Here is a 25,044-nt window from a genome sequence, read left to right on the forward strand (position 1 = left end):
CAAATAACTTTTTTTCTTAGTCTGGTTTGTTCATAGAAAAAAAAGAAGAGAAATTGAGATCAATCAAGGGTTTATTTTTTTCCAATGGTCAACTGTTCTGGAATGTACTTGAAAGTACTGCATTTTACTTTTTTTTTTTTTTTTTTAACTTTGACCAGTCAGCTGGTTCTTATAGCGTTTATCGCTTTTTTCATCGCATTTATACTTGGTCAAGTTCGACCGACAGAAGCAGGCTGAAAGGGTTCAGATGGGGGGGAAGACACTCTGGGAAAGGCACGGCTGCCGTCCGGGATTCGAACGCGCTCAGCCCCAGATCCGTGACGAGCACGGTTGTCCACGGCGCTGAAATAGCACTCGCGGTACGTGGGGAGCTACTGGAGCTCCCCCTGCATTTTACTTTTACCTCGAAAGTGCTTGAGTTTACAAAAGGGCCTTTGTGCTATATATATATTATTCCTAAAATTGCTGCACTTTGTTAAAAATTGCATTGATCTGTTGGTCTGTGTAGTAGCTAATACAGGATTTTGCTGCTTAAACGTATGTATAATGTATATTCATTGATTCACTCGTATACCAAAATTCATTTGAATTGAAAAATTTAGCTTTTAATTAATTAATTTAGATTAATTAACTATAAAGTCTCGAATTAATTCGATTAAAATTTTGTATAGAGTCCCACCACTAATATATATATATATATATTAGGGCTGTCCCCGACTAAGGATTTGGATAGTCGACTTTGATAGGCCGAAATTAGCCGATAGTCGAATATGAAAAAATAAATTGAAATTTTCTTTTTTTAATTAAATTATTATTATTAATTTTTGTATCATTCCATTTGGGCTATGGGGGTGCTTAATGTCTGAAGGAGTCGACGGAAGGCTTCTTGTCCTCTGCAAAAGCATGCAATTGGTCCACTGATGGATACATCTTGATATTTGTCTAGTCTAGTGTGTTCATTAGATGGGTGAAATCCTCTTTCAGTGTCTCTGTGTTTTATTAGGCAGTTAGCCTCTGGTATGCGTGCCATTAGCGTTAGCCACGCTTCTAGGCCTCTTTTCTTTTGGAAAGAATGATAAAAAAATAATTATAATAATAATAATAATAATAATATATATAATAATATATATATATATATATATATATATATATATATATATATATATATATATATATATATATATATATATATATATATATTAGTGCTGTCAAACGATTAAAATATTTAACTCGATTAATCGCATGATTGTCCATAGTTAACTCGCGATTAATCGCAAATTAATCGCATTTTTTTTTTTTTTTTTTTTTTTTTACCTTAAACAGATCTTTTTCAAGTTCCAAGTTTTAATACTCTTATCAACATGCGAGTCAACAAATGCTTGCTTTGTGCAGCCATTTAACACAAAAGGATGACCCTCATGCATTGCAAATTTGCATCAAATTCAAAACAGAGTGATGCACAAAATAACTTAAAAGAAAATAATAATTTAAAACAATGAATAAAGTGTGCATGAAATAATAGGGGAAAGAAAACGTTAGGAACTTGTTACATTCACACACACAAGGGCTGATTAATCACACACCCCCCTCTCTCCCTCACACACACACTCTCCCAGCTCTTTTTCTCTTTTGCCCCTTCCTCATCTCTCTCACCCCCCTCTCTCTCTATATCTTACACACACACACACACACACACACACACACACACACACACACACACACACACACACACACACACACACACACACACACACACACACACACACACACACACACACACACACACACACACTTCAGAAACAAACATAGTATCAATGAGAGCATCAATAATACACCTGAGTGAAGTCTAGTAAAAAAAAAAAAAAAAAATTTTTAGTTAATCTTGAGTTAAAAAAATTAGTGGCATTAATAGAATCGGGAGTTAACGCGATATTAACGCGATATATTTGACAGCCTTAATATATATATATATATATATATATATATATATATATATATATATATATATATATATATATATATATATATATATTTGTTTGCATTCGACTAAGAGGTTGGCAGTCGACTACGGCTCCTTTCGATCGATTAGTCGACTATTCGACTAATAGGGGTCAGGCCAGCCCTAATATATATATATAAGTACACATTGTAGCTTTAAAGGGGCACTTCACCGATTTTCAACCTTAATCCTATCGTTCTGTTGTGAGGAGGACATGTGATAATCGGACACGTCACTCACCAACATGGTTTGTTTCTGGAATTTCCTCCTCTGGGTGATGCGAAACTGACAGCCTGTTAAAAATTGCCTCATCATGAACTGGTTGCTTTAAAGGCTCGACCTGTGATTTTCCTGTCAAACTGAGAATTGCATACATTGATATCCATTCTTGAAGAGTTAGATTTAAAAAGAAAATATACCTGCCATTGTAAGATTTACTTCAGTGTTTACAAACAATTCTCGTTTGTAAAAACCTCATTCTCGAACGGACTTATGAGAAAGTTACCAACCAATTTCTTCGTAACTCGATTTACTAACTTTTTTGGCATTCTTGAAAGGCTTCTTTTTGTACATTTGTTCGTAGCTACGAACATGATTTACAAACTTGAAAAGGCAGTCGGACAGACTGGTTTTTAATGTGTTCGATTCTACAGACATCCTCGGAATTAAATAATTATAATGATAATAAATACGACTATATCTGGATGTATTGGTGTGCACCCAAGTTTTTTACAGCTTCATTTGGGGGAAATCGTTGGGGATTGTGTTCACTTCGATTCTACAGACATCCTCGGAATTAAATAATTATAATAATAATAAATACGACATCATCATTAACAAGTACATTTTACATTTATAGTCATGACTCCACGAACCATGTCAGAAAATAATTAAATAGCTAACTATAGTGGAAGACTGTATTAATATTCCATATACCATCTTGTTCTCTATGATATTATTTATTGTTGGTTTTATTTATTTCTTACATTGCTTAGTGCGCACATGTAAGAGCCAGTGGAGAAACGGCTTGGTGATGATGCATAAAGGCCCCCATATAGTCGGGCGGAACGTACGCGGACCGGACTCCCCGCGGCATGTCCGCAGTCGTTTGAGCTTTCATAGTCCAGCGTATACCAATTTCCTACATGTCTCGCGCCAGTTTACTACATTTACCAAACATTTTTCACACTGTTTACACTTCTGTCATGGCGTCGTCATCCGATGTCAGAATAAAGAGTCTAGGTTATCTCCGTTTTCAAGATTTCGAAATAAAACTGGCAGTTTTACACACTTCATTTGGAAAAGCCATTTCAACTTCTCAAGTTTCTTCAGATGATGAAAAAAGACATGGTCCAAATGGAATGGATGACGATTAGCAATAGTAAAACAAGATGTTGCGTCATCTACCTGCCAACATTTTACCGGACCAATCCTACCCATTTAACCATGAATCCTGCCCTACTCTCTCTTGGCATGGAGTGAGTGTTCAGAGTAAAATGCAGATCGGTGTCACATTAAATGCAGGTCGATGTCAACCAAAATGGCGAGCAGCCTTTTGTGTGACACCAAGTGAGCTGTATTACGGTATACCAGGGTATTTCGAAATCCCGCCGGTATGATTTTCAATACTGTGACGTCACAGACTGTGTGCCAAATCACAGATGCGTTTCTTTCTATTACACTGACACAGAGTTGATTGTAGTGCACAGCATGCGCCAGCAGAGGGCAAGGCAGTCAGTCTTTCCCTCTCTCAGTCAGAGCTCAGCAGCAGAGCTGAGCTGACCAAGATGACGTCACACGCGTGTTCCTGTGGGTCGCCCATCTCGCATGTGTGTTAATCTAAATTTGATTGAAACTTTTATTAACAGATTGTAGAATGGGTAGAATACAGTAAGGCTCAATACACACAATTGTTAAGGTGTGCAGACCAGAGAAATACTTTCGTCTTGTTTACACCAAGGTCCCCCGTTTTCAATTTATAATGAATTGTAAGTAGGGTGCAACTAGCACCGTGCAATCCATTCTTTGTGGATCTAGCCCTTCTTCTATAGAATGCGGTTATGGACCGGTGGCCGTCCGTTTATTAACACATTGGATGGCTGCCATGCAGTATGCCCATCTTTACCACCCTCTGCCAGCGCTGTAAGCCTATGGAGTGGCTCACCTTCATTGCAGGGCTATAACTTTTTAAATAATATAGCTATATCGACATTACTATGGCCCATTCAACATCGGGTATCTATCGTTCCGGATGTGGGAACGTTATATTTTTCCATTCATACATTGTCGTGTTAGTACCGTCGAAGTATGTTTTTAGACTGTATAGCAGTAATTCCTAGAACGCGCGTTACAGGCCCCGACACGTATTATACATTATCGATTGGCGTTTCGTCCCTATACACGCTATGTTAAAAATTTCAAATGCATATGATCGCTATACATTATGCTCCATCATGCGTGAAGGAAAGGGGGGGGGGGGTCGTTTATGATTCCTTGATTGTCACTAACGGCTTTCTTTAGTAAGACACCATACGTTGATCGGACAGATTGCAATGAAATAAATGCACAATCGAGCTGGAAATACCGTTAGATTCCTCTTACCTCTGGCCGATGCGTCTGGAGAAAAAAAAATCCAATTATTTGACGTCGATCTGCTAGATCCATTTTCCGTTCGTATGACGCAATAAACGCCGAAAGCATATTGATTATTGCGTCTCGAAAGCGATCCAATGCACTCGAGGTGTGTATATTGATCCATCGTCCACGTAACAACATATCTCTGGCGGAGCTTTTCCCCAGATGCACCGAGCGCCACTTCCGGTTTAGAGTGGAGTGTAACTCGCCCGAAATCCACCAGGAGGCGGTATTGAGGCATTGCAATATCAGACAGGGTCCAGCTGGCTCCCGGAAATAACGATCATAACAACGAGTTTGTACATGTTGACTGCAAGCAACTCACTGATAATCGACGAGTAGCCATAATTTAAGATATATTTTAAGCACTCACAAATCTCCCACTCCTCCCATTGATTAAAGAGGTGGCGTTCTAGCGCCCTCTGGCGCACTTAAGCGTGGCGGTCAATGAGTTAAGATACCACAGCACAGTTATGTTGTGGATGTAAATGAACGTGTGCTTGCTTATGTAGAAACAATGCAAGATAACGAGACCCTTTCATTATAACGTCTTGCAACTATGGTTATGACTAAGATATCAAGTATTTACTCCCGGAAAAATCTTTATGTATGATGATAATGAGTATATTGTTAACTTAGCTCCGCTCCTCCTCCACCCCCCCCCCCCCCCCCCCCCCCCCCCGCTGATGAAAGTCATACCGGCATATACCATATACCGGGGTGTGATGTCAGAAAGGTATGAAGGTATGAGAAAAATTATACCGCCCAAGCCTAGGAGTCCGGAGTCCGCTTTGAGTACGCACGGACTTCCGCGGAGTCCGGTTTTTATGTTTTGTCATGTGTATAGCCTGGTTTTTATGATGTTTTGTAATGTGTATAGCCTGGTTTTTACTATGTTTTGTCATGTGTATAGCCTTGTTTTTAATGTTTTGTCATGTGTATAGCCTAGTTTTTATGTTTTGTTATGTGTATAGCCTAGTTTTTATGTTTTGTCATGTGTAAAGTCTAGTTTCATTAAATTATAATGATGTCACTGGATCAGTAAACTTTGTTCTCAGAACAAATCTATAAGTAACGTAAACCAATGTAAACGTTAGACGATACTAGCACGATACTTGCGTCACGATAGTATCGCGATACTAAATATATCGCGATACGCTTAGTATTGTGAATCTTTTTTTTTTGTATCAAATTTCATTTATTACCTTTTTTCAACTGCAAAGTAAAACTTTGTCAACATGTTTTATCTAATAAAATAAAGTTCAGTCTGTTCATCTCACTTCAATCATTATTGCAGAACATGGTATTTTCTCAAGCAGACAGATGTAAACACTGTAATCTGTGTTGCATGTACCTGACAAACTGAACTGTTTGTATTACAGTCATATTCCAACTTAACTGAATGCACATGTGTGTGTGTGTGTGTGTGTGTGTGTGTGTGTGTGTGTGTGTGTGTGTGTGTGTGTGTGTGTGTGTGTGTGTGTGTGTGTGTGTGTGTGTGTGTGGACTACTGTACTATTACAGGTATTGAAATGAACAATGCAACTTCCTTATACAATTTTTTTTTATAATTAAATATCGATACTTGGCGCCTGATTTCATTCATGTCCCATTTAGGGATATCAGCAGCACAATCAACTAGTTTCACTATTATGATAAAAAAATATCTGAGCTCAGCTATAGACTATTTCCAATTCACTCTTAGCCTAAACCTAAAACTAGGCAAAAGAAAGTCCCTCCATAATGTTGCAAAATAAATTACCGGATAATAACCGCAATACCATGAAACCGTGTTAATTACTATAATCAAATCAAATATTTATAGTATTTATAATCAAATAATCAAAATCTCATACCGCTACATACCTATTCATACCATACATACCCAGGCCTATACCAGAAAAAATACCAACTTTATATCTTAGCCTACTAGTACGCTAATATACAACTCTTTCTACAAGTGTGTTTTGAAATGTTAGGTAACGACTGAGTCTAACGACCCATTTCAGCAGTCAAATATAGCTTTAGTTTCAATGAGCCCTTTGTGTTCATTTGGTAGACAAATCTGAGGGATCATTTCTTAGGAGAGGTGAATCTTTCACATAACCATCAAAGAAAAAATCTTTATCACTATCAGATATTGCTAGTTTTTCCTCTCCAGTTGTCAACATCAGCCCTACTGGTAAGAACCCTGTATGGGTCAGGCCCTACACTCTGCATGACTCTGTCACATTAAATATTGACTTTAGCACCTTTACAGAGCAAACATACAGCATATATGTCAGACTTTGTAAGGATAGCCAGCCAACCAGGGATCTGGCATGTAGGTTACCTGCATGTGATATGAGAGAAAGCTTCCATCGGGAAGAAATGGACTATTCTTGTGAACATGGTAAACACGACCCCATTTAAAGGCAGCATTATCCGGAAATGTTTTAGTTTGCAAAGTTTTTGCAAAAATGAGAGAGAGTTGTCTCTCATTTGGGCAGACAATCCAACAAAATTACAGACATGTAGCTTGTACCATCATTTTCAGCCGGCGTAATGGACCTATTCGCAAAGTTTGGTCCATTTCCATGCATGTTTTTCTAAATATTTGGAATATTTAGAAATGTCTCCATTGACTACAATATATCGATGACATAGGAATTCAGAATGGGATCAACATTTTTATTTGAGATAGAATTGCATTTACTATCATTTCTCCATAATATAGGCTATTCTTGTGGAAATGGTACATTGATTAAGTAATTTCCTTACAGTACAATTGTATGTACTGTGGACTAAATATTTTATGAAATTATGAAAAAAATCCTTCTAGATGTTCTGATTGTACACCTATGACAATACTTTATGCTGATGTTTTGGACATTTGGACAAAATAGTCCAATTAGTTCATAATTAACTATGTACGAGCATAATGAAAGTTTCCTCTCATTTTCGCTCAACTTTTCCTTTATTACACAGAACTAGTTTAAGTTACCATATAGGCTTGTATAGGGAGTAGGAACATGAGTCATGACATCAGGAACGGGACAAGCCAACATAAAAATCAGGAACCAATAGGAAAAGGTATAGATATTTTAATAAATTATAAAACAGGTAGCTCATATGTCGTATCAAGCATATATCCACAGCTATGATTCAAATTCCTTTTCACAAGTCAGTAACACTGCGCGTCTGAGGAAGGGAAACATTAGCCTCGTTAAAGGAGACCGTCGGGTCTACAGAGGAGACTGTAGAGCCATATGGAATCCGCGATCACGGAATCGCGGACGGAATCGCGGAATTGAGCAATAAAAATGGAATCCACTATAAAAAAATAATTTTCTTTTTTTTTTTTTTTTTACTTTTTTTTTTATGTTGTGGGACTTGTACAGCACTTTGTTCAACTTTGTCAGTGCTGTAAAGTTTAAACCTTTTAAAATCTTAGACAAACAAAACACTTTGCTTTCATGAAATATTGTAAGCCGTCATTTGAGGCTTTATAAAAGCAGCACAATGAACACAAATCTGTCAGTGCCGAGTCCGACCTCATCTTAAATAACAAACAGCATTGCTTGTTGTAGTTAACAAAGAGAGGCAGAGTTGATTTAGCAAAAATATATATAATTTTTTTTTTTTTTAAATAATCAAATTTTATTTTCATATTCGAATCCCATGCCCATCGAACGAAGCTTCGAAGCTTCAAAGTATTTAAGACGGCCCTATTAAATGGACTGTTATATCTTATTAAATTGTGGACATTTATTCATTCCCACTTATTAGACACTATTTCTGATGATAAAATGAGCGTACAAAGCAAAATACAGAATTCTGAAATATTAAAACGGAAAAAACTGAATTTGGAAAAAAATAAAATGGAATTTGGAAAAAAATAAAACGGATTTCATATGGCTCTAGGAGACTGGGGCTGACACATGCATGCCCAGTTAAAAAGGAGGAATCCTCTTGGTGGCAAGAAAGGGGAAGCCCTCACGTCACGGCACGCACACATTATGCCCATATATGGACCAGGAGAGGCTCAAAATGACCATTAGCGTCATTTGACTCAGACGGATGATTTTATCCAGATTATTTGATTATTGCCACTTCCACTAAATGTATTAATCTAGCTACTAACTGGGAAGACTGATCAATTACAGAAAAATAAATATAGCAGGACAATCGGTTAAACTGGGCAAGCGTCAACCCCAGTCCTGTCGCAGCCACTCAATCTCTGAAAACGTTGGAGCAAATTTCCAAACAGGCATTATTTAGATGGACTTACCACATATTTGGAAACTAAATGGGTATATTGTCGCCTGAAAAAATATCAAAGCTGTATAATGATGGTCCTAGGTTGTAACAGCGTTGGGCCTTGGTAAATAGTCGGCATATCTGTCAGACTATGCAAAAAAGAATGCCAGCTAGTTGTTAGTGTGAAATATGTTGCATAGCATTAGCAACCCGCCTTGCAGTTTTGAACATCATTTACTAATAAAGATTAGGCTACATCCAACTCAGAACAATCACCTGAGAACTCTCAAGTGTCATCTTTACCAACTTTCCCAATGAATTGTCTATGGAGCAGCTTCAGACTTTATACTTGATGATAGGTAGGTTTGGACGATATTGAAATTCCCAGTACTGGCGATATTGCTTTAAATAAATCATTTAAAATTAATTTAAAAGATAATAATAATAATAATAATAATAATAATAAATAATAATAATAATAATAATAATAATAATAATAATAATAATAATAATAATAATAATAATAATAATAATAATAATAATAATAATAATAATAATAATAATAATAATAATAATAATAATAATAATAAATAAAAGCTGAAAAGACACATATGTTGCAGCTTTTATTTTGATTCTGACCGGAAGGATTCAAGCTATTTGATTCCAGCTTCCAATCAGAATTGATAAAGTGGGCAGTGTTCAATGCAGATATAACTATCCCCGATTTCCCATCTAAAATAACATCCATCATATTGAAAATTCAGTGTATACCATTTCCTTGAAACTGGCTTTTTCAACTGTATGGTAGGGTTGCTGCGGTGATGTGGAATTTCCCACGACACCGGACATTTTACAAAATTACGCTTAATATCTGTAGAACGCTTACTTTGATCTTTAACGTTAGGGCTTGTGTCTAGTGTCCATATAGGTTTTCTTTTTTCTTTTTGGGTGGCAGCGTCCTTTTTAAATTTGTCTCAATGAGGAGTGAGTACATGCGGCAGCCTAGACGAAAAGCGCTGCATCCAACTTCTTTTTTCAGAAAGTTTTTTGTGCGGCCACTCAGAGCATTTTTTTTATTTTTTATTATTATCTTTTTCCCCCTCCTTTTTCCTCCGATTTTCTCCCATCCCAATGTTAGTCGTTATGCCAATTCCCAATCCCCTTCCTGGTCGCTGCGCACTTACCCCCCACAGTCGGTCTGGTAGAGTGGAGGCTACCACGTGCTTCCTCCGACACACGTCCAGCCAATCAACCGCTTATTTTCACCTGGCAGCGCGGATTCTCACTGAGAGGGTGTAACGTGTGGAAGGATCACACTATCCCACTTAGATCCTATCCGCGCTTAGCAGGCGCCCCGACCGAACTGTAGGAGTCGCTGTTTACAACGACCCGGACCCACCCCGCCAGCTTCTCCCACCCTCTAATACTGCCAATTGTATTAGTGTGAACGGCCAGCCAAGCTGGTGACAACCCCGGAGCTGTGAGCTGGATTCGAACAGGCGAATCCAGCCGCTCCGGGGTTGGTGACGAACGCAATCTCCGTTACGCCACCTGACCGCCCCACTCAGAGCATTTCTAATTGAAAACCCCTGAACTTTTCTGAAAGGCGCCGGTGTAGTATTCTTTTCAGACAACCATTCATATCCCACGAATCATGTCCCATCGCCATGACAACAAAGTGCAGCTCTTCAATTCAAATGTAAAATCCGTCCTTCTCTACGGTTCAGAGACTTGGAGAATGACGAATAGAACATTGCAGAAGATACAGACCTTTATAAACAGCTGTCTGAAACGCATCTTTGGAATCCGGTGGCCAAACAAAATCAAGAATGAGGAACTATGGCTGAAAGGAAGACAGGAACCAGTGGAGAAGCAGATCCTGAGACGAAAGTGGAGATGGATAGGCCACACTTTGAGGAAACCGGCTACCAGTACTACACGACAGGCCCTGACTTGGAATACCCAGGGGAAGCGGAAGAGAGGGCGGCCTAAGAACACCTGGAGGCGGGACACTGAGGCGGAGCTCAAGAGACGAGGAACTACCTGGGGGAAGGCAGAAAGGACAGCCCAAAGCCGTGTTGGATGGAGAAAAGTCGTAGATGGCCTATGCTCCATTGGGAGCGATGGGCCTAAGTAAAGTAAGAGGGCTTGACATTTGGCTCACCAGCCACTGTAGCTAATGGTTTTCCAAAGTCACTAGCCAGTAGCCACTCAGCATTTTTCACCAGCCGAAAAGTTTAAATATCAACATTATCAGCACAGGCGCGCACACACACACCAAATATCCAGTTTGTTTTTATACTGTACGCGTGCAGCGCGAGTCTGACTATTACGGAGCGCACACTGCGTCCCGTTGTCCCGGAATGGATTTGGTAGCTGTTATTTCTGCGTCTCCGTAGACCGTGCATCGTCACCGTTTTCGTTTTAGAGTCATAGTGAAGATTGATTTATATGAAAACTGATTTATGTATAATTTAAGCAAATTCCACTTGCCTTTTGTAAACTACAATGCTTTTTTTTCATAGAAAATGCTACCAAAAGGTCACCTGCCAAAGTGGCTGGTATAGGTAAGAGTGACAGAGTTACACACGCCACTGCCGAATTCTACCCGCATTTGGCGGGTGTTAATGTCAAGCCCTGGTCGTGACAATAAGCAAGATAAGTAAAATAACAAATAGCTAATAAAAAGCAAAGGGGCGAATTGTGATGTCAGGCAATAGAAATAACAAATACACAATAAAACGCAAAGGGCCGAATCACGATGCCAGATAATGGAAATAAATAACAAATATACAATAAAACGTTGATAACATTGATCAAAAGCAACAACACTGTCATGCATAGCGCGACCTGTGTAATGTTAATTAACTTGTATTCTGCTGGGAAAGACTGTTCATCATTGCATACAACTTGGTTTAATCCAGAAACGTCCATTCAGAAATGTTGTATTATGAAATAAGACATTCAGCGATATCTGTGAATATTCCTATGCCTTGGTCTGTGTTCACTGTTCAGCTGACACTGTTGACACGCCCACTAAGCAATATAGTGCTCCGGTCATGCATCCACTCAACTCATAGAAAATACAGTATCAGGCTATTCTAAAAGTATTGATACTAATAAAATGGAGAATTGGACAGTTTTTAACAGCTGGGTATCGACTCGAGATACCTTTCTAGTATCTGTGTATCATGCAACACTAGTAAAGACATTTATTTTGACATTCTGATTTAAATAAAAATTAATTTATCTGACTGCTTGTATTAATTGATGAAAAGGTAGCCATGTGCAGTAATATAGATTATAAAATTGAGGATGTAATATATTATTGAGCTGCATCGAGATGTATCGTAGAATCGAATCGTGGACAGCTGAATCATAATCGAATCGTGAGGCGAGTGAAGATTCACAGTTCTAATGGATTGGATACACATCATTTCTTTCCCAACATACCTAGTAACTTCCCTCATACAGTCTTCATCACCGTTGACCGTCACGTTAGAAACATTTTTATTATTTTGCTAACCAGAGCAGTCGTCATTCCAAAGTTTTCTCCACTAAGTTAGGCTACATGGGGTAACGTTATGTACAGGGTCAAAATGTAGGCTTGCATAATGTCTTTTTGGAATGGGGTGAAGCATAATGAAATCAAGAGAGAAGAGGAAAGAGAGACGGACTATAGCTGTAGCATAAGATTCATAACGGGCATTGAGTAATTGATTATTGGGGAGTGGGGACACAATCGTGGCTAACATTGTCATATCACCCATGCCTACCCGATGACATCGCAGTTTTTTGGTTTTAACTAGTTTTGGGATTTGGGAGAGTTGCTCATGTTGGCTAATATTTAGGGCTTAGACCGTAGGAATATATATACTAGGGCTGTCTTAAATACTTCGAAGCTTCGTTTGATGGGCATGGGATTCGAATATGAAAATAAAATGTGATTATTAAAAAATAGAAATAAAAGACAAATGATTTTTTTTTTTTTGTGCAAAATCAACTCTTCCTCTCTTTGTTAACTACAACAAGCAATGCTGTTTGTTATTTAAGATGAGGTCGGACTGGGCACAGACAGATTTGTGTTCATTGTGCTGCTTTTATAAAGCCTCAAATGACGGCTTACAATATTTCATGAAAGCAAAGTGTTTTGTTTGTCTAAGATTTAAAAAGGTTTAAACTTTACAGCACTGACGAAGTTGAACAAAGTACTGTACAAGTCCCACAACATTAAAAAAAAATATATATACAGTATATATATATATTACAATTTATAATTTTTTTTTTATCTCGAAGCTTCGAATTAATATCAAATCTCGGCCCCGAAGCTGCGAATTCCAAAAAGAAATTCGAAGGTTAGCATTCCAAAAAGAAATTCGAAGGTTAGCCCTAATATATACATTCTTAAATTGGGCATAGTTTACCATTTAACCAGCAATCCCATCTCTTCATGGTGATATTATTTATTTCAAAGTCTTACAAATCATACAAGTAAAATGGCAGCGCAGTGTTTCTTTTGCTAGCCATGTTTGTTACTTTGCGTTGTATCAGGGTTGTGTCTGGTGGTTGCCTTCACCATGAAGCCTATCTCCTTTCAGGCTCTCCATTACAGCCCGATCTATCCACGACAGACAGCGGTCACTCACAACAAAGCTTCATGTATGTATGTATGTATGTATGTATGTATGTATGTATGTATGTGTGTATGTGTGTGTGTATGTGTATGTGTATGTATGTATGTATGTATGTATGTATGTATGTATGTATGTCACACACACACACACACACACACACACACACACACACACACACACACACACACACACACACACACACACACACACACACACACACACACACACACACACACACACACACACACACACACACACACACACACACACACACACACACACACACACACACACACACACACACACACACACACACACACACACACACACACACACACACACACACACACACACACACACACACACACACACACACACACACACACACACACACACACACACACACACACACACACACACACAGTGATAACTAACCAGCACCCCTGAGGAGATCCCCATACATTTTTCTCCACTGAACTCATTTTCAATGAGATGAAAGAGAGAATACATACATTGGTGTCATTATAATTGTATTTATGGTATTTTATTAGGCGAAATCAAAGCAAGGATGGTAGATTAGTAGATTTGCAAAGAAACATGGATAAATTCTACCCCAAAAAAATATTCTCCAGTGAGTGACCTGAACCCAAAAGTGTAAATCCATCACTTCAGTATCAGTAGAACTCATGGATCAGGCTGAGAATAGTCCTGAGGATCAGCATCCACACCGATGCCATGAACATGTGTTATTTGATTACAATGATCACCTGTCTGCCAGTGATGATTGCCACTGCCAGCCTGCATGTAGTCTACACTGAGCATCACCAGCGCTGCCTAGGGTTAGGGTTAGGAAGAGGGGCGCCAGCCAGTCAACCAACAGCGTGGAGCAGCCATTAAAGCACAGTTTCTCCCATGGCATAAAAGGCAGCCACACTGTCACCCCCTGTGAGGCCATTGTGATAGTGCACCCAGCAACACTGGCCCAAGTGTGTCACAGAGCCATGACAAAAGCCTAGTCATCGAGAGAGAGAGAGAGAGAGAGAGAGAGAGAGAGAGAGAGAGAGAGAGAGAGAGAGAGAGAGAGAGAGAGAGAGAGAGAGAGAGAGGGGGGGGGGGGAGAAAGGGAGGGAGAGAAAGGGAGAGAGAGCGAGAGTAGAAACAAAGACAATCATAGCATAGGCACACACATTACACACATAGTCTACATAACATAAACACAAACACAGTAACACACACACACACACACACAATAATGTAGCAACAAATCCATTGAAAAGACTAGAGCATGAACCAGGCTCACACTCTGCACCCTGCTGGTAGTTAACTGAACAGGGACTTATTGCTGGCTGGCTGTCACACATTAGCACTTTGTAGGCTCCAACCATTAGCCTACTGCAGTTGCACTGATATGGCTAGCTATCCCTAATTACAGTCCAGTCTGAAAACAAAATGTAGGCCAATAACAAGGCATCAAGCAAGCTAAAAACAAATGTACATCTTGCAGCATATTTTAAGTTTTTCTTTCTTATATTAAAGTATATTTAGTTTTTAAGAATGGTAAAGGATAGGCAAAAATAAGCATGTGCTTCAAGTTCAGCCTATTCCTTTTTTCGGTCATTGAGTTTGGATTTTGTGTGTGAGCTTACTTTGAATATGTACATTTGTGATCTTTTTTTTCTTTTTTTTTTAAAGTCACACAAGTGTGTTTTTGATTGATCTGTAAACAAAGACCGAAAATAAACTATTCATCATCAAGACAACATGCACCCACAGTGTGAGTCTGTGTGGTCAATGTGAGTAGGCACAAGTAGGCAACAGCATATGATATATGAGGTACAGTCAGGGGGAAATAAATAAACAACTGGTAGAAAATAAACAACCTAATATGCACATAATGACCACCACAAGATGGCAATAACTTACAATAACACAAGCAAAACAGCACACTGTCCCTGAGAGTGAAAGGACAATAGAAGAAGAGTGACAGGCGGTGGCAGCAGGCTCGGCTGTGACTGCCATCAGTGAAAGAAGAAGAGGGCGATCTGTCCCAAATGAAGGCAGCTACACAGTAAATGTCGGGGCTTCAGAGGACATCAAGGGCCATGCTGCCAACAACCTAACTGGCTGCACTTGCTAGCTAATGTTAGCAGGGCAACAAACAGGAGAGACGGCTAACGCTGATAGTTGCTACTAATGTGAGCAGGATATCATCCCTATATATTGTTATTTTCATTAAGCATTCATTAATCCCTCTGGTATTTTGTGTTCTGTTCAGGCCGATCCCTCCTGCAAGCATTTAGCGAGAAGAAAAAGCCGTTTCACTGTGTTGAGAGGCAGCCAACAACACTACCTTTGTAGCCAGTTAGCTTTGCAATAGCTATTTGCCCTGTCCACACTCCACAGAGCTCTGATGATCCGAAACAAGGCTAGCATCAACCTAGTTGATGTAGGAAACATTGTCCTGCTACTTTGACGCTGTGATATGCCATGTTCCACAGTATAAGTATAAGTCACCCCAAAACTCCAACAATCATTTCAGATAACAGCAGTAGGTATTACGCTCAGTAGTTTGGGTGCTAAATCAGTCAATGAAGCTGTGGTTTGCACAGAGCACTTTTAGCAGCTTCTGTTGTTAAATATTTTGGAAGTGAAGTGTGGATACAGTATGTTGTGTTGTGGATATCGACGTTAGATGTGATGATTTAGGGCGACACGGAGAAAGGCGTTGCTAGAAGTTAGAGATGTTCCGATACCATTTTTTCCTTCCCGATCCGATTCCGATACCTAAGCTTTGGGTATCGGCTTAGGGGTATGCAGTTACACACAGGGCCATTTTCGTTTTGTTTCATTCGCTTCAGAGCGCTGCGTATTGGCAGGCAAGTAACTCCAACATTTTGGGAAATTAGCTTATTTAACATCTTCCCTGGAGTTAGACAAGAAGATACATAACTTTTTTGTCTCTGTGCATGCATTAGGCTTAGGGAACAGCCGCTCCGTTAGCGTAGCTTAGCTTCATCACTGGAAGTGGGTCAGACTTGTACCCTGACGTTTCCTACAGTGCCCTACAGTCACGAAATACACTCCAAATACAACTCCAAAACGTTCCTGTAAACATGTTGTGACCTGTGTATTTACCACATGGAGAAATAAAAAAAATTTGAATTAGACAATTACGTTTTCTAAGCAAATATACTCGGAACTATTTTTTGCCTAACCACTCCTCTCTGGGCGCAGTGATTTCAGTGCTACTTTCTAAGGCGAAGCCGTGTTTGTTTACATTCTCATGTACATTCTCATTCTCGGTATCGGAACAACTCTACTAGAAGTAACTGACCAGCGTCCTACAAAATGAGTATGAGTGAGTGTGCAACATTTTTGCGGAAAGAAAAAAAAATTATTTGAGAGGAAATGCACAACCACGGGACTCGCTATAAGTAAGTTAATAGCTTTGCATCGACTACACTACAATGAATGGAAGCGGACAGTGCCGGTTAGCCTAGGCTAGCCGGCACTGTCCGCTTCCATTCATTGTGCTAAGCTAGGCTAACGTGCAGCCAGATAGCTTTCTACTGAACGCACAGAGAGGAAACTGGTATCTATCTTCTTGTCTCTCTCTGGAGAAGACGATAAGCTAATTTCCCAAAATGTTGGCGTGTTCCTTTAACACTTTGAGTGCCACGGGTCCGGTGCCCCGGAACCCCGGTGCGTGCCACCACCCACTTCAATGACAGAGCTCTCATATTTGCAAACGCATAAACTATATCTTAAATTATGGCTATGTGTCTAATATGGCCGTCGCTGTTCAATGACTTGTTTGCAGTCAACATTGTCGAAACGGATAGTTTTTTTTAATCGGTTCATTTCCGTTTGATACCATTTTGAAAAAAGATTTTTTTTTTTTTTTTTTTTTTTAAGATTCTGTGATAAACGCCCTTTACTGGAATACACAAAACACGTCGTCATTTTTCGGCCTATTTATGAATAGTTTTCAAATAAACGCTAGATTATCGATAGTATAGGTGTACTTATGCACGCTATAGAAGTGGGCTGAAAAATCGATTATCTTATTTCCTGATCGCACACACACACAGACACACACATACACATATGGCACACGCTGATATATAGGTGAAAATAGCTCTGATTATCCCAAGACTAGTAAAATAGATTCCTTACCTCAGATCAGATGTTCTCCAAAAAGATTATTCCAATTCCTGATCGCAATTCCAAATATCGATCACGTTTATTGATCCAACGCTGGGTACTGGAAACACACATTCTCTGCTGTTCTGGTGGTAGGAGATTACTTGGATCGTCTCCAGTTACTTGTCTGACAAGTAAAATGTGGAAGCAGGACTTTTTTTTCTCCGTGCGTTTCATTCAATCCAATTCAAAGGGGTGCAGTACCATCCGGAGAGACGATAGGGGGCGGTATTTTCCCTGTTCGAGTTCAGACAGACCCCCACTGGTAACGTGAGGCTAGATTGATGAAAGATTTATGGAAATCGATAATTAAAAAAAAACATGATCTCTCGTTGGCACTCAACGGTTGGCATGAACTAACGAGTAATCTCGTCGTTGGCACTCAAAGTGTTAAAGGCTCCTCATCAGTCATCCATTTTCACTCGATTCAAGTCTAGGTATTATTCATGGATCAATGCAAATGTATAGACTATACGGTCATCGATACAAATCTTAAAATTAGACTATAGGCCTATACATGTCTTTTTTTTTATTAATCTAAAAAAAAATCCTTGCTGCAGACGCATCATGACAATTTAAAAAAAAAAAAAAAAATTTAAATAAAGACATCGAAATGATATCAAGCCACACCGGAATTTGCACTAGAATAAACCAAACATCGTCAAATATCGTTATACCATCAACAATAAGAAAATATTGCGGTATCGTATTTTGCCCAATTATCACCCATCTCCAATCCTGATTCCAGAACAGAACCTATGTAGGAATGGGCTCAGTCAGAGTCTACTTCCTCTGGTCCTGATCAACAGTCTGAAGAAGATTCTCTCCCACTAGGAACCAGAAGTGTCTTGTACTAGGACTATAGATTATAGCTATAGATTCTTCTCAAAGTGGACCGCTCTGTGTTTACCTGCTTCTGTTTAAAAATCACAACCCGCCGCCTCACCTTAGTCATCTTTAGTGCAATACAACAATGAGGAAGTTGATATGTTTTTCCCTAATCAATAATTCAATAGAATGTGTTAACAGAGGCAAGTATACAAGCTACATTATGACCACATTATGAGTCGGTGAACTGTCGGTGAAAAGCACAAGTAGTAAACATAAAACCCCAACACAAACGCTAATTAATCGCTCATTATTGTTTAAGAAGAACACAGTCAATCATTTACGGTGAATAAACGCTCCAATTCACAAACTAAAATTACAAGAAGACACATTCCAAATTTGAGCAAATCAATGTTGCAGTCCCATTTCTCCAGTAGGCCTTTCTACGAATTACTACTGAGTCTGACGTTAAAACACACACACACACACACACACCTACACTCATAGACGGTCCATACAAAGAGAACATGCTCTAGAGGTCATTCAGCGTGCCTATAACCAACCAACATGCCCTAACCATTAGGCTATTGTGCTTCTAGAAACATCATCCTCTTTCTTTCTTTTTTTTAACCCTGCCCGCAGCATAGCAGAGCACTGCAATGTGCTGACACCACCATCTGCCATGCTGAACCTTTTACCCTAGCAATATTACCACCTCCTATCCGACTTGGGCAAAAATACTGGTAGAATAGGTATAAGCCTACATCCTGAATGTGTGTGTGTGTGTGTGTGTGTGTGTGTGTGTGTGTGTGTGTGTGTGTGTGTGTGTGTGTGTGTGTGTGTGTGTGTGTGTGTGTGTGTGTGTGTGTGTGTGTGTGTGATGCATTAGCTTGTCATTGTCATTTGTTCACATTTTGATTTCGAGGCCGGTGAAGTGTCTGGTGGTGGCGAGATCAAGAAAACGCGCCATGATTGCGTTTGAAGCTCATTTGAAACGAATTGAGCCTACTATTTGAAGAAGCATTTGAAGGGGCTGGGGGAGCCTGGACAGTACTGGAATAGCCCTCACCTACTACAGCCTGTATTTCTTCCCAGGTTTGCGGTGGGTCTGTGCAGCTGCTGGCAGGCCAGCCTGGTGGGTAAAACAGTGAGTCTGCTGCTGGGAAAAGGACTGTTGGTCAACAGTGTAGCACACAGATAGCAGCAGCAGTAATAATAACATATTGTATGTATATATGTATATTGAACACTTTTGTTTACACTTGTTTACATACTTTTGACTTTCTATTTTATACTATTTTTTTTTATTCTATTTTTTTTTTATCTAGCAGACTCTCAGGATCAAAACAGGAAAAAGCATTTCATATAAAAGTATTCTGTATTTTTGTATGACAAGTAAAGAAACTTGAACATAGCATTTTCAAACTTCAAAGAAATGCTGCTCCTCCAGCAGACCCAAGAAATAGGTGCATCACAGGTGCACCGGCGGTGATGCCATTTCCGCTGAGCATGTGCGAGTATTACATTTCCTATTAGTGTTTTAAATCTTTTCATTTTCATGAGGTTTCACATTCAATCGACAGATCTACAGAATGTTCAGTGTCACTCTCATGAACAATTTTCCTTGTGCTCCCCACTCAATCTATTCTCCCATCTCTCACTCACGCTTACACACACTGGGACATACACACACACACACACACACACACACACACACACACACAGGTACACACATACACAAATAAACTAATAAACAAAAAAATTAAAAATAAAAGTAAATAAAAAAACAGTAAATAAATCGTAAGTAAATAAGTAATAAGAAATTTCATTTCACATTTCCTATTAGGCCGACTAACCAACAGAGCACCAAAGTGACTAGGCTACTTCGTTTCTTGATATTGCCAAATTTGGCCATGCTACTTTATTCAAAAGAAACATCATTCAAATAGACTCTATACAGGCTCATGTGAAAGATTTATTTGATCTAGTGAAATTGCATTCTTGCATCTAACTTTGTGATGTAGCCAAACCCCTAGATAATATATAGGCTATAATTTTAGGATTATAAGTCAAACAATAATGTATTGGTATTTGACCAAACTGAAATACTCTAAAGAGGCCATTTACGGTTGGTATCTCTTACACCACTATCAAAGCTGTGAGAGAAACTCACAGTATTCTACCAAAGTAGAAAACCCCCACAACACACACAGAGAGACACACACACACGCTCTTGGACCACTGCAGTTGTCAAGTGCCAATAACATCTTTGGGCATATATCCCCAGCCAAGCTTTCTCCCTCTTGGAACCTGGTGACTTTATCTCATGTAGTAATACCTTAGTGAATGATGCCAAGTCACCTGAATATTCCCAACAGAATGACCCTTGTGCAGATCTGATCACCACCCCACCCACACCAGGAGGGGGCATGTCTTTCAGCTACTGGGGTGTACTGGCATTGAGTTAGCAGAATCACAACACACAGGCATTGGGTTCCCTCGAGGGTATGCAGTATGCAGCTGCCTGGGTGGGCCTTGTCCGACTCAGATCAAGACAGGACTGGACGTTGTTACATGCTGTGCAGGAGGAGGAAGCAAACCGCTTAACATTTCAGTGGGCAATATAATATGAAACACCATAATGGCTTTTATAGTGCCTCAAAAAGATAATTCCATTATGCTAGCCTGGACAGCCACAAAGGGCCCCACTAAAAAAACCTAAACCCAGTAATAAGCATTCCCTCAGTTTTGCAATGGAGAATAGATTATGGTACCCAGGGGGGGGGATGCCTCTGACACACCAGCCAATCAATGATATCTGACAGGCGAGTGACGCGAGGTCTTCTCCTTGATACAAGGCAGCTCAAGACGAGATAGCTTATAGCCACACACTGCATCTCCCCCCTGCGACGTTGTCAAAAGAACCAGGCCGCCAAGGTTGTGACCAAAAAACCGTATAGCCTCGATTTCACACGACCACACAGCCCTGCGCCCCCCACAGAGAAAGCGTAATAGCAGATAGTAACGGCGGTTATTACACTGTAACTAGTGTGCACACACTCGACTGGCCATGATTAATAGCCCTATTATTCTCTTGAATTGATTGATTGAAAACTTTATTAACATATTGCAGAATGGGTACAGTACAGTACAGCTCAATACACACAATTGTTAAGGGGATGCAGACCAGAGAAAGACTTTCGTCTTGTTTACATCAGGGTCCCCCATTTTCAATTCATCATAACATATGACATACTACAGATAGACAGTACATGAACATGCGCTGTATCTTTAAAAAGAAAAAAGAAAAAGGGCCCCGACAACTTGACAGGGAAAACTTTGTTCCAAGACGGGCCGCCACAACGCGAAGACATGATCTAGGATCCGCATGAAGGGGCAGCAGATCTATTACATTTAGCAAATGGACAGACAACACGGCCGAGTGTGGCCTGCTGCTGCTGTACTGTACACTAGCCCCCGGTCCACTCCTTTATGCGTCTCTCTCCCGTTCTCTCCATCCCCCCTCGCGACGCCATCTGTTTGTGGCGCGAGGGAGAGAATGTGGAAGTAAAAAAGAAAAGACGACATTTTGACTGTATAGTTGCTGCCGACTGACCTACATGCATCGGCCATTTGTTGTCACTACTAGTACACGGGCATTAAAACGTTCGAAATACGGCGAGGCTTGACCGACACAAGCACCATGTTGTCCACAACACAGCGGGGGATATTAATAATAATAACGGGGCTGGTCAGGAGGAATGTGATAAGTTACGGTTAGGAAACCAGGACGACACAAGGATAAATTATGTGTAACACATTCCCCTCAAATCCTTCCCCACCGATACAACAAACACACAAAAATCATAACTCACCTGATTCCAAAATCGGTTTATGGTGGCGACGTGATTGTGGTTATTATTTTTTAATATCGGGAGAAGGCAGTTTCCACGGCGGGTCCCCGGGTTGTGTGGAGCAGGGCGGCAGGAAGGGGACGGGAGAGAGAGCGGGTGACGTGAATGAATAAACAAGCGAGCTCCTCCTCGACGCCACAAGTCACAGGAGGAATGTGGCTCGACTGGAGGAATTTACCACCAGGCTTTGGCCTTTTAGTTTTAATTTGGCCACTTTTATTTATGTATGTCGAAATGTTTGCCCGCTTTGAATATGTTATAGGATGTCGTTGACTATTTTTAGACTCTTTGTAAAAAAATAAAAATATCTAAAAAAAATCACAACAAATCATGGAGTAGCTTATCCTATTTTTTTGGGCTACACATTTTGACAACATTTTTACAATTGTGCCTCCTCCGTTTATATTTAGAAAGACACATTTTTTAAACTACGGTACTAGTATCACCGTCCCATATATAATTTGTGTCAGATTAACAAAACACTAGGTGGTGCTGTCTGTATCCTGTGATGTCATGATATTTTGCATGATGGGCTATCCCTTCATAAATAGTTTAACGTGATTGATTGATTGATTGATTGATTGATTGATTGATTGATTGATTGAAAACTTTATTAACAGATTGCAGAATGGGTACAGTACAGTACAGCTCAATACATACAATTGTTAAGGGCATGCAGACCAGAGAAAGACTTTCGTCTCGTTTACATCAGGGCCCCCCATTTTCAATTCATAACATATATGACACACACGACATACAGATAGACAGTACTGCTACATCTATACATTTATGACATACCAGATTTGCAAATACAGTACTGTTTGTGATACAAAAAGAGTCCAGAAAGGGGTGGGGGGGGACTGTACATTGGCGGAGGTTGGGTAGGTGGGGTGGGGGGGCTGTACACTGGAGGTGGGGGGGGGGGGGGGGGGGGGGGGGGGGTTGGGTAGGAGGGGTGGGTGGGGGTCACTGTACAACTGTACAAGCAAAACTGTACATTGGAATATTGACAAAACCATACTTGGTCATTTACTGTACATTGGAGGGGGTTGGGTTAGGACATTTACAGGGGCCAGTTTCGAATTGCAGTCTCCCGTAGGTGTTCTTTGAGAGTGGTTTTGAAAGTGGGTAGTGATTCACATTCCTTTACAGCTTTGGGTAGGGCGTTCCACATTGATGTGGCATAATTGCGAACCGTGTTTAGTCCCTTGTTTGAGCCGAATCTGGGTTTAACATGATTTGTGGAGCTCCCTCTGGTGTTGTGATCGTGGTATTCACTGACCTTTGGGAAGTATTTTGACATGGGTACCTTGGTTGTGTAGTGTATCTTGTAGACCAGGTATGGAAGCAAATGAGTGACAGAAGTATTTGAATTTTATCAGACACCGAATTTATAGCATTGAAAATAATTACTTTGAAAACATGTATCTGAATTTTTTCAGACACCGAATTTATAGCATTGAAAATAATTACTTTGAAAACATGTATCTGAATTTTTTCAGACACAGAATTTATAGCATTGAAAATAATTACTTTGAAAATCATGTATCTGAATTTTCTTTGCTCAGAATTTACCTATGTGAAATACAAATTCAGTGTTTAAAATTCAATGTAAAAAAATTCGAATGCATAATAAAATTCAATGTAAAAAATTCGATGCATAATTGCGGTGTATAAAATTCAATGTAAAAAATTCGATGCATAATTGCGGTGTATAAAATTCAATGTAAAAAAACATCATCCGGGCTACCCAGACAGGATAAGCAATCGAGCCTGGATGCAATCGAACTGACTTCTGGCCTATCACTGCACGGCTTTGTCAGTCATGTGATCACACCAACCCGGGAGAAAGATGGCGGTATATACATACGGTGGGGAGAGAATATATACATACGGTGGGGAGGAGACTGTACATTAGGAGGGGGTGGGTGGAGGGGCGGCTACGTGGCATAGTGGGCAAGGCACTCGCCACGAAATGCTGGAGACGCTGGGCTCGTCAGTTCGAGCCCAGCGCTCCACATTTGCTTTCAGTTTAGCTGGTCGTCCACAGTAATACACATTGGCCGTATTACGGGGAGGGAAACTGAAGGGTGGGGATCGGGCGTTGTGGACAGCGACTCCTACAGGTCGGTTGGTGCGCCTGCGCAGTAGAATCAGGAAGTGTCGGGGGCAGCGTGAGCCTCCCACGCGTTACTCCTCGCCACTGAGAGATCGAGCTGCGCAGGTGAAAAGATGCGACTGCTGTTACCTCAAGTACCGGAGGGGACTTGTATATGTATGACTTAGTCCACATTGCAGCCGGCTTGTGGGAGGCAAGAAACAGCGTCCATGACAGGGGAGGGTTGAATGATACGAAATTGGGATGGGAGAAAATATAGAAAATGGGAGAAAAAGTGGATCAAAAAAAAAGGAGGGGGTGGGTGGGTGGGAGAGAAATATACATATGGTGGGGAGAGAATATATACATACGGTGGGGAGAGGAGACTACATTAGGAGGGGGTGGGTGGGTGGGAGAGAAATATACATACGATGGGGAGAGAATATATACATACGGTGGGGAGGAGACTGTACATTAGGAGGGGGTGGGTGGGTG

General features: G+C 40.1%; 1 protein-coding gene across 1 annotated transcript in view; it reads right to left on the reverse strand.

The window, feature by feature from the left end:
* Window positions 1-22,501, reverse strand: part of znf710b (zinc finger protein 710b) — a 77,540-nt gene extending 55,039 nt beyond the window's left edge. The window contains exon 1 of the mRNA XM_084308220.1: window positions 22,413-22,501. The gene's annotated coding sequence lies outside the window, so the exon portion shown is untranslated. The remainder of the gene's footprint in view (window positions 1-22,412) is intronic.
* Window positions 22,502-25,044: the final 2,543 nt, after the last annotated feature.

The sequence above is a fragment of the Notolepis coatsorum genome (assembly GCF_963971535.1).
Source record: "Notolepis coatsorum genome assembly, chromosome: 2".
NCBI lineage: Eukaryota > Metazoa > Chordata > Actinopteri > Aulopiformes > Paralepididae > Notolepis > Notolepis coatsorum.